Source organism: Trachypithecus francoisi, unplaced genomic scaffold (assembly GCF_009764315.1).
Source record: "Trachypithecus francoisi isolate TF-2019V2 unplaced genomic scaffold, Tfra_2.0 Lachesis_group10, whole genome shotgun sequence".
Taxonomy (NCBI): Eukaryota; Metazoa; Chordata; class Mammalia; order Primates; family Cercopithecidae; genus Trachypithecus; species Trachypithecus francoisi.
This window is the reverse complement of record NW_022681455.1, coordinates 87,153,786-87,162,887: the sequence shown is the minus strand read 5'-3', so window position 1 is coordinate 87,162,887 and position 9,102 is coordinate 87,153,786.

Genomic DNA, 9,102 nt, shown 5'->3' with positions numbered 1-9,102 from the left:
ATTGTGCCACTGCACTCCAGCCTGGGTAACAGAGTGAGACTCCATCTCAAAAAAAAAAAAAAAAAAAAAAAAAATGGTACACTTGGATAGGGCTCTTACCATGAATAGAATTGGCAGGACTGGAAGTCCTGATTCGGTTGAGTCAGTGAGTGAATGTGAAGGCCTAGGCCATTACTATAGAGATTGTAAGCACTCTACACAGGATACACTACATTTGTAAAACCTTTTTCTAAAATAATAATTGAGGCTGGGCATGGTGGCTCATGCCTGTAATCCTAGCACTTTGGGAGGCCCAGGCAGAAGGACTGCTTGAGCCCAAGAGTTCAAGAACAGCCTGGGAAACATACAGATCCCATCTCATAATTTATTTTATTTATTTTATTTTATTCGAGATGGAGTCTTGCTCTGTTGCCCAGGCTGGAGTGCAGTGGTGCAATCTCAGCTCACTGCAACCTCTGCCTCCTGGGTTCAAGCGATTCTCCTGCCTCAGCCTCCCAAGTAGCTGGGACTACAGGCACGTGCCACCATGCTCAGCTAATTTTTGTATTTTTTAGTAGAGACAGGGTTTCACCGTGTTAGCTAGCATGGTCTCGATCTACTGACCTCAGATTATCTGCCCGCCTTGGTCTCTCAAAATGCTGGGATTATAGACATGAGCCACTGTGCTCGGCCATCAAAAGTCTTGTAATTAATCTTCAGTTGCAAAAGATTGGTAAAATTAGGAAGCCTACATCACCTGGCACAGACTTCTAGGGAACATTTTAAGTAATGGTTGTTTTTAATTTCCAAAAGTTCAGTTAAATCTCTGGTCAAAGTGAACCAGTAGCCAGTGCCACTATGAATCAAGCTAAACACGTTAGAAAACCTGACTTCTGCCAGGCACGGTGGCTCACGCCTGTAATCCCAGCACTTTGGGAGGCCAAGGCAGGCAGATCACGAGGACAGGAGATCAAGACCATCCTGGCTAACACGGTGAAACCCCATCTCTACTAAAATTAAAAAAATTAGCCAGGTATGGTGGCACACGCCTGTAGTCCCAGCTACTTGGGAGGCTGAGGCAGGAGAATCGCTTGAACCCAGGAGGCGGAGGTTGCAGTGAGCCGAGATTGCACCCCTGCACTCCAGCCTGGGCGACAGAGCGAGACTTTGTCCCAAAAAAAGAAAGAAAAAAGAAAACCTGACTTCCTAGCTATAGGAAGAAAAGAACCTGAGAAAGCTTATACCAGCAGTGGGTTGAGAATCTTCAGTGATAAAGCTTTAACATTCTATGCGTGAATAGGTATCCCCTTCCATAATCTACAAATAGTGTACAAATTATTTTTTTCTATTAGGAAGGCAATACATATCATTAAAAAACAGAACTATCGACTTTAAAAATTAATCTCCCCCCCATCCAAATCACTTGCTAATGAGACTATCAACGCAAAGTTTGTTTTTTGTTTTTGTTTTGTTTCATTTTGTCTTTTCTTGAGACAGAGTCTCCCTGTCTCCCAGGCTGGAGTGCAGTGGTACAATCTTGGCTCACTGCAACCTCTGACTTCTGGGTCCAAGTGATTCTCCTACCTCAGCCTCCTGAGTCACTAGGACTACAGGCATGCACCACCACGGCTGGCTCGATTTTTGTGTTTTTGTAGAGACGGGTTTTCACTATGTTGGCCAGGCTGGTCTTGAATTCCTGACCTCGAGTGATCTACCCGCCTTGACCTCCCAAAGTGCTGGCTACAGGTGTGAGCCACCATGCCCAGCCTTGGTCTTTTTTTTTTTTTTTAATACATATAGAAGTAAATTTGCCAACCTATTCGCACATGCAATCACTTTTACCAATTTCTCACGTGTGTGTATGCAAAAATGGGATAAAATAACTTATTTTTACAACTTTTGGTCTTATTATTCCTTTGACATATTTGCATACTAATACATAAAGATCTATTTTTAATGATTTTAAAGTTCTGTTGTTTGAATGAACCATTTCCTACCTATTGATAGATGTTCGAATTGTTTCCAGTTACACAAACGATTCTGTGGATAACAGTTTCATACATATCTTTGTGAATTTGTACACAATGCATCAAACCAGGTTACAAAGTTAAGCTTCTAGTGCATAGAATGCTGGCATATAATAGAACCTAAATAAATATTTATGAATGAAGGAAGTGCTTCTTGACCTCTTGAACCAAATCTAAGATCTGGAAGATCTGAAATAATGATCTAAATCCCTGCAAAAAACTCTAGAAAAAACAATACATCCCTGTTAGCATATGAGGATTAGGGGACAGAACCAAAATATATTTTACAAGAATATAGTGCAACACGGGTGGGCACTGGTGATTTCTTCTTCACCACCAAGGACCTCATGCAGAAATATTTTGCTTGGGAAACATGTAATGATTACTTACATTTTTACTTTTTTTTTTTTTTTTAAGAAGACAGGGTCTCATGCTCACCAGACTGGAGTGCAGTGACACAAACAAATCTTACTGCAGCCTCGACCTCCTGGGTTCCAGTGATCCCCCTGCCTCAGCCTCCTGTGTCACTGGGACCACAGGTGCGTGCCGCCATGCCCGGCTAATGTTTTTACCTATTTAGGCACAATTTTAAGTCCTGAAAGCTATGATGTGACTCACAGCAAAATCAAGCCTATAAAATGGGGGTCTGTATTTAAAGGGGATCTACTTAATTCTAGAGAACACAAGATTCAGTGAAGGAGAATGCTTGTATAGACATCTCCTGAAAACATACAGGTATTCTTGTAGGGACACATCCACCCGAAGACAACCCAGTACCAAGCTTTATGTGCTAATTCTGATGTCATTGGGAAGCTGGGTTCCCCTGTTGGCAACTGATTCCAGCTGGACTCATCTACAATGTTCTGGCCTTGCCCAGGCATCTAAAGCTCGATTCCAGGGAGCTCATCAGGAGAGTTGAGCTAATCCCTCTGAAGGTGTATAGCCTGTCCCTAGCCCCAAGCCCTCCTGATTTCCAGGCTTTCCAAACAAGCCTGTTAATGTGAGTAGCAGTGGCATAACAGAACAACATGGTGAAACTCCATTCAATTCTTTTCTCACCTCACTGGCTCAGGAACATGTCTCATGGCTGAAACTCACTAGGTTCTAGGTCCTAAGATCTGATCTTAGGACCAGAGACCTCTGAGCTAGAGAGGTCTGGCATGATCCTGGACATCAGTCAGTAGCTGGATACCCAGAATCATCCTCCCATGAATAACAGAGAAACAGTGTTGGATCTTCCATGTGTATCCTGACAGTTTAGAGATGTTCATAAAAATGGCTTCACTACAGAAGTTTAGGCTTTGAATGCTTCATTACTTGCTATCAAAGAAAAGAGATTCAATATTTTTAAAATTTTTTATTGACTGATTGAGATGGAGTTCTGCTCTTGTAATCCAAGCTGGAGTGCAATGGCGCGATGTCTGGTCACTGCAACCTCCTCCTCCTGTGTTCAAATGATTTTCCAGCCTCAGCCTCCCAAATTGCTGGGATTACAGGCACCTGCCACCATGCCCAGCTAATTTTTGTATTTTTAGTAGAGACAAGGTTTCACCATGCTGGCCAGGCTGGTCTCAAACTCCTGACCTCAGGAGATCTGCCCGCCTTGGCCTCTCAAAATGTTTGGATTACAGGCGTAAACTACCACTCTTGCTCTGTTGCCAGACAGAGTACAGAGGCTCGATCCCCTGGGCTCACTGCAGCCTCCGCTGTGGAGTGCAGAGGCTTGATCTTGGTTCACTGCAGCCTCTGCTTCCCAGGTTTAAGCAATCCTACCACCTCAGCCTCCTGAGTAGCTGGGACCACAGATGCACACCACCACACCTGGCTAATTTTTTTATTTTTAAATAAAGATGGGGTTTCAGTATGTCACCCAGGCTGGTCTCGACTTCTGGACTCAAGCGATCCTCCTACCTCAGCCTCCCAAAGTGCTAGGATTCCAGGCATAAGCCACCGCCCCCAGCCTCCTTTAGAAACCCTCTGATGGCCGGGCGCGGTGGCTCACGCCTGTAATCCCAGCACTTTGGGAGGCCGAGGCGGGCAGATCACGAGGTCGGAAGATCGAGACCAGCCTGGCTAACACGGTGAAACCCCGTCTCTACTAAAAATGCAAAAAATTAGCCGGGCGTGGCGGCAGGCGCCTGTGGTCCCAGCTACTTGGGAGGCTGAGCCAGGAGAATGGCGTGAACCCGGGAGGCGGAGCTTGCAGTGAGCCAAGATCATGCCACTGTACTCCAGCCTGGGCGATTGAGCAAGGCTCCGTCTCAAAAAACAAACAAACAAAAAGAAACCCTCTGACTCGGCCGGGCGTGGTGGCTCACGCCTGGAATCCTAGCACCTTGGAAGGCCAAGGCAGGTGGATCACGAGGTCAGGAGTTCAAAACCAGCCTGGCCAACATAGTGAAACCCCGTCTCTACTAACAATACAAAAATCAACCGGACATGGTGGCACGTGCCTGTAATCCCAGCTATTCGGGAGGCTGAGGCAGGAGAATTGCTTGAACCCAGGAGGTGAAGGTTGCAGTGAGCCGAGATCGCGTCATTGCACTCCAGCTTGGGCAACAGAGTGAAACTTTGTCAAAAAAAAAAAAAAAAAAGGTCGGGCATGGTGGCTCATGCCTGTAACCCCAGCACTTTGGGAGGCCAAGGCGGGTGGATCACCTGAGGTCAGGAGTTCGAGACCAGCCTGACCAACATGGAGAAACCCTGTCTCTAATAAAAATACAAAATTAGCCAGGCGTGGTGGCACATACCTGTAATCCCAGCTACTAGGGAGGCTGAGGCAGGAGATTCACTTGAACCTGGGAGGTGGACGTTGTGGTGAGCCGAGATCATTCCATTGTACTCCAGCCTGGGCAACAAGAGCAAAACTTCATCTCAAAAAAAATGGAAGGCGGCTGGGCATGGTGGCTCATGCCTGTAATCTCAGCACTTTGGGAGGCCGAGGCATGCGGATCATGAGGTCAGGAGACCGAGACCATCCTGGACAAAATGGTGAAACCCTGTCTCTACTAAAAAAAAAAAATTAGCCGGGCGTGGTGTTGTGCGACTATAGTCCCAGCTACTTGGGAGCCTGAGGCAGGAGAATCACTTGAACTAGGGAGTCAGAGGTTGCAGTGAGCTGCGATCACGCCACTGTACTCCAGCCTGGGCAATAGAGAGAGATTTTGTCTAAAAAAAAAAAAAAAGGTAAAAAGAAACGCTCTGACTCCTCACCTTTAGGGTGGCTTAGATCTCAAAGACTTTATCCACAATTTCCTTATCTTCCTTATATTGACTTACAGAGGACCACTGACTACACTTACCCAACACAAGATCCCTCAAACTATTTAATATTTGGTCAGCATAAAATCTTTAGCATTCCTTTGCCAATGCTATATTGGCAAAGTTTTTATCTGACCAAGACATTCTAAAGCATGAGTATACAGCGGTTCATTAACATTCTGCTAACATTGGTCAGTACATACGTACATCTAAGACATCTTGTGAATCCAGTGAATAAAAGCACGCCCATCATAACAGCAGTGAGGCACATCTGGAAGGTGAGGAATCCGTAATGCATTATCTTGTATCATTGAAAGTCCAATGATCTTGAATCATGGACAATCATAAATCCAGAGTTAGAGCCAGGCACAGGGGCCCACGCCTGTAATCCCAGCACTTTGGGAGGCCGAGGCAGTTGGATCACGAGGACAGGAGATCGAGACCAGCTTGACCAACATGGTAAAACCCCATATCTACTAAAAATACAAAAAATTAGCTGGGCATGGTGGTGCACACCTGTTATCCCAGCTACTCAGAAGCTACTGAGGCAAGGAAAATCGCTTGAACTTGGGAGGCAGAACTTGCAGTGAGCCAAGATCACACCATCATACTGCAGTCTGGGTAATAAGAGCAAGATCCCATCTCAAAAAAAAAAAAAAAAAATCCAGAGGTTGGCCTAAGAAATTAGAGTGGGCACAGAAGAAGTAAAACCTCAGCACATGAGCTCCCCAGCATGTACCATACTTATCTTTAAGGTCCTGGGCTTAAACCCCTGATACACTAAATAGATCACAGAGAGAAACAACTTTGTTTCACCCAAATAAACTGGATCCCCAGACCAGACTGGTCACCTCATTTCCCTTTGTTTGCTTTAAGAGGACAGAAAAGATTATGCCAGGAGAATTTGGAGCTTAACATGGGCGTGCTTTTTGTATTTTTGCCACCTGTATTCAATTCCCTTTCTTTCGGTAATTGCATTCTGATTTTCCTCTAAAGTCAGGGGTCAGCAAACCACAGCCCATGGGCCAAGTGCAGCCTACCCTCTGCTTCTGTAAATAAATTGTATTGGAATACAGCCATGCTCATTCTTTTACATATTTACTATGATGCTTGCATGCTATGATAGCAGGGTTGAGCGGCTGCAACAAAACCGTATATTCTGCAAAGCCTAAAATATTTACTATCTGGCTCTTTATAAGGAAAGGTTTAACACTTCTGCTCTAGAGGACCACAACCTCACTGACTCTCAATCCTTGTGAATTAGAACTAACCTATAATTTATCCATTCATACATTTCCTCTTCTGTTTGAGTTAGGTTTTCTGTCACGTGGCAAACAGTTGCGTCCTACCTGATACAAGGTTGACTGAGCAGAAAGCACTCTTTCTCCTGGCCTGGCTTAAAAAAACACCCACCCCGGCTGAGTGCAGTGGCTCACGCCTGTGATCTCAGCACTTTGGGAGGCCGAGGCAGGCGGATCACGAGGTCAGGAGATCGAAACCATCCTGGCTGACACGGTGAAACCTTGTCTGTACTAAAAATACAAAAAATTAGCTGGGCGTGGTGGCGGGCGCCTGTAGTCCCAGCTACTCGGGAGGCTGAGGCAGGAGAATGGCGTGAACCCAGGAGGCGGAGCTTGCAGTGAGCGGAGATCGCGCCACTGCACTCCAGCCTGGGTGACAAAGCGAGACTCCCTCTCAAGAAAAACAAACAAACAAAAAAAACAACATCCGCCCAGAGAAATGGCATCATAGATGGGCAAGAATTATGTTCCTTTCCCCAGAAGCTGCAGCTTGTTTCCTGCTAACACAATCAAATATTTGAAATAGGAAGTTTCCCAGAAAATGCCAGGTTATGGTCACCCTCTGGTGATGCCTCATTTATGTACTGATAGCAGAAAAGGACAAGTGTGTGTGTTTGGTGAGGGGGCAGTAGCGCTATGGACCAGCAGGTGGAGCAAGAGATGGATACTGGCTGCCTCCACATCTTGGGGTGTGGACTGTGTCGCAACAGCCAGCCAGCATCATGGAATAATTTGTCTGTAGCAGGCTCAGCACTTAGTGTTTTACACGTGTTATGTCACACAAAACCTACAACAACCCTGTAAGGCAGAAATTATTACTGCCCCAGTTTACAGATGAGGAAGCCAAATATCTGAGATATTGGCCGGGCAGTGGCCCACGCCTGTAATCCCAGCAATTTGGGAGGCTGAGGTGGGAGGATCACCTGAGGTCAGGTGTTTGAGACCAGCCTGGCCAACATGGTGAAACACCATCTCTACTAAAAATACAAACTTAGCCGGGTGTGGTGGCACATACCTGTAGTTTCAGCTACTTGGGAGGCTGAGGCAGGAGAATCACTTGAATCCAGGAAGTGGAGGCTGCATTGAGATCATGCCACTGTACTCCAGCCTGGGCAAGACAGAGCAAGATTCTATCTCAAAACAAACAAACAAACAAATATCTGAGATACTGAGGAATTTCAGAAAGGTCACATGGCCAGGAGGTGATCAAGAGGGGATTCCAATTCAAGTCCAAACTCCAAAGCTCATGTGCTTCAACACAATACTTTACAACCAAGTCAACAAACCCTGAAGAAGTAGCAACTCTTTTCTCTCCACTTCAGCAAAGGTCCTGGGTAGAGTCTTATTGGTCTGGTGTGGGTTTTGTGCCATCCTTACACCAATCACTGTGGTTAAGGTGCACAGCGTGCATTGAATGGCAGGGCCTGGGTCACATGCCCAACCATGAGGCTGAGGTGGGCCTATTCTCTTCTAAATGATCTGACAGTGGCAGTGCCAGCCTTTCCATGTAAAAGGGGCTTGGGACTTGAAGGACACAGCAATTTATGCATTGGAGAAACAACTATTGTCCACATTAAAGAATGCAGCAAGGAGGGGTAGGGTTTCAAAGATGAAAGGCTCTGTTGAGCATTTCTGGATGCCAGGTACTGTTCACGAGCTGTGTGCCCAAGCTGAAACTGCTAAGGTAGAGGACGGGTGCAGTGATGCACGCCTATAATCTCAGCACTTTAGGAGGCCAAAGCAGGCGGATCACTTGAGGCCAGGCATTCCAGACCAGCCTGGCCAACATGGTGAAACTCTGTCTCTACTAAAAATATAAAAATTAGCCAGATGTGGTGGCACACACCTATAGTTTCAGCTACTTGGGACGCTGCGGTGGGAGGATCGCTTGAACCTGGGAAGGAGAGGTTGCAGTGAGCAGAGACCGTGCCACTGCACTCCAGCCTAGGCAGAGTGAGACCCTGTCTCAAAAAAAATTTTTTTTTTAACCCTCACAGCACTGCAGGTGGGGATCACATGGGTGACCAGCTCCCCCTGGTGCTTAAACAGTTTTTCATCCAGAAGTTTCCTTTTTAGGCTTTTATCATGGGGAAGTATGGCTGTGCAACAAGATTGAACACAAGAATGGTTATTGAAAGATTGTCAATAATGGTGAGAAGTTGGAAATAACCTGAACATCTCCCGCTTAATTTTGTTATGTCCATTCAATGCATATTATGTAGTTATTAAAAAGCAATGTTGAGATCCTGTGTGAAAAAAACACAAAAAAGCACAGAGTGGCTGAATGGATAAAGACGTAAGCGAAGAGACAACTCAGAGTGGAAGAAAATATTGCAGACTGTCCATCTGACGAAGAATTAATACCCAGAGTGTATAAAGAACTCAAATAACTCAATAGCAAAAAAAAATTATTTAAGAAGGGCAAAAGATCTGAATAGACATTTCTCAAAAGAAACCTACAAATGGCCTACAGGTGTATGAAAAAATGCTAATTACCAGTCATCAAGGAAATGCAAATCAAAACCACAAGGAGG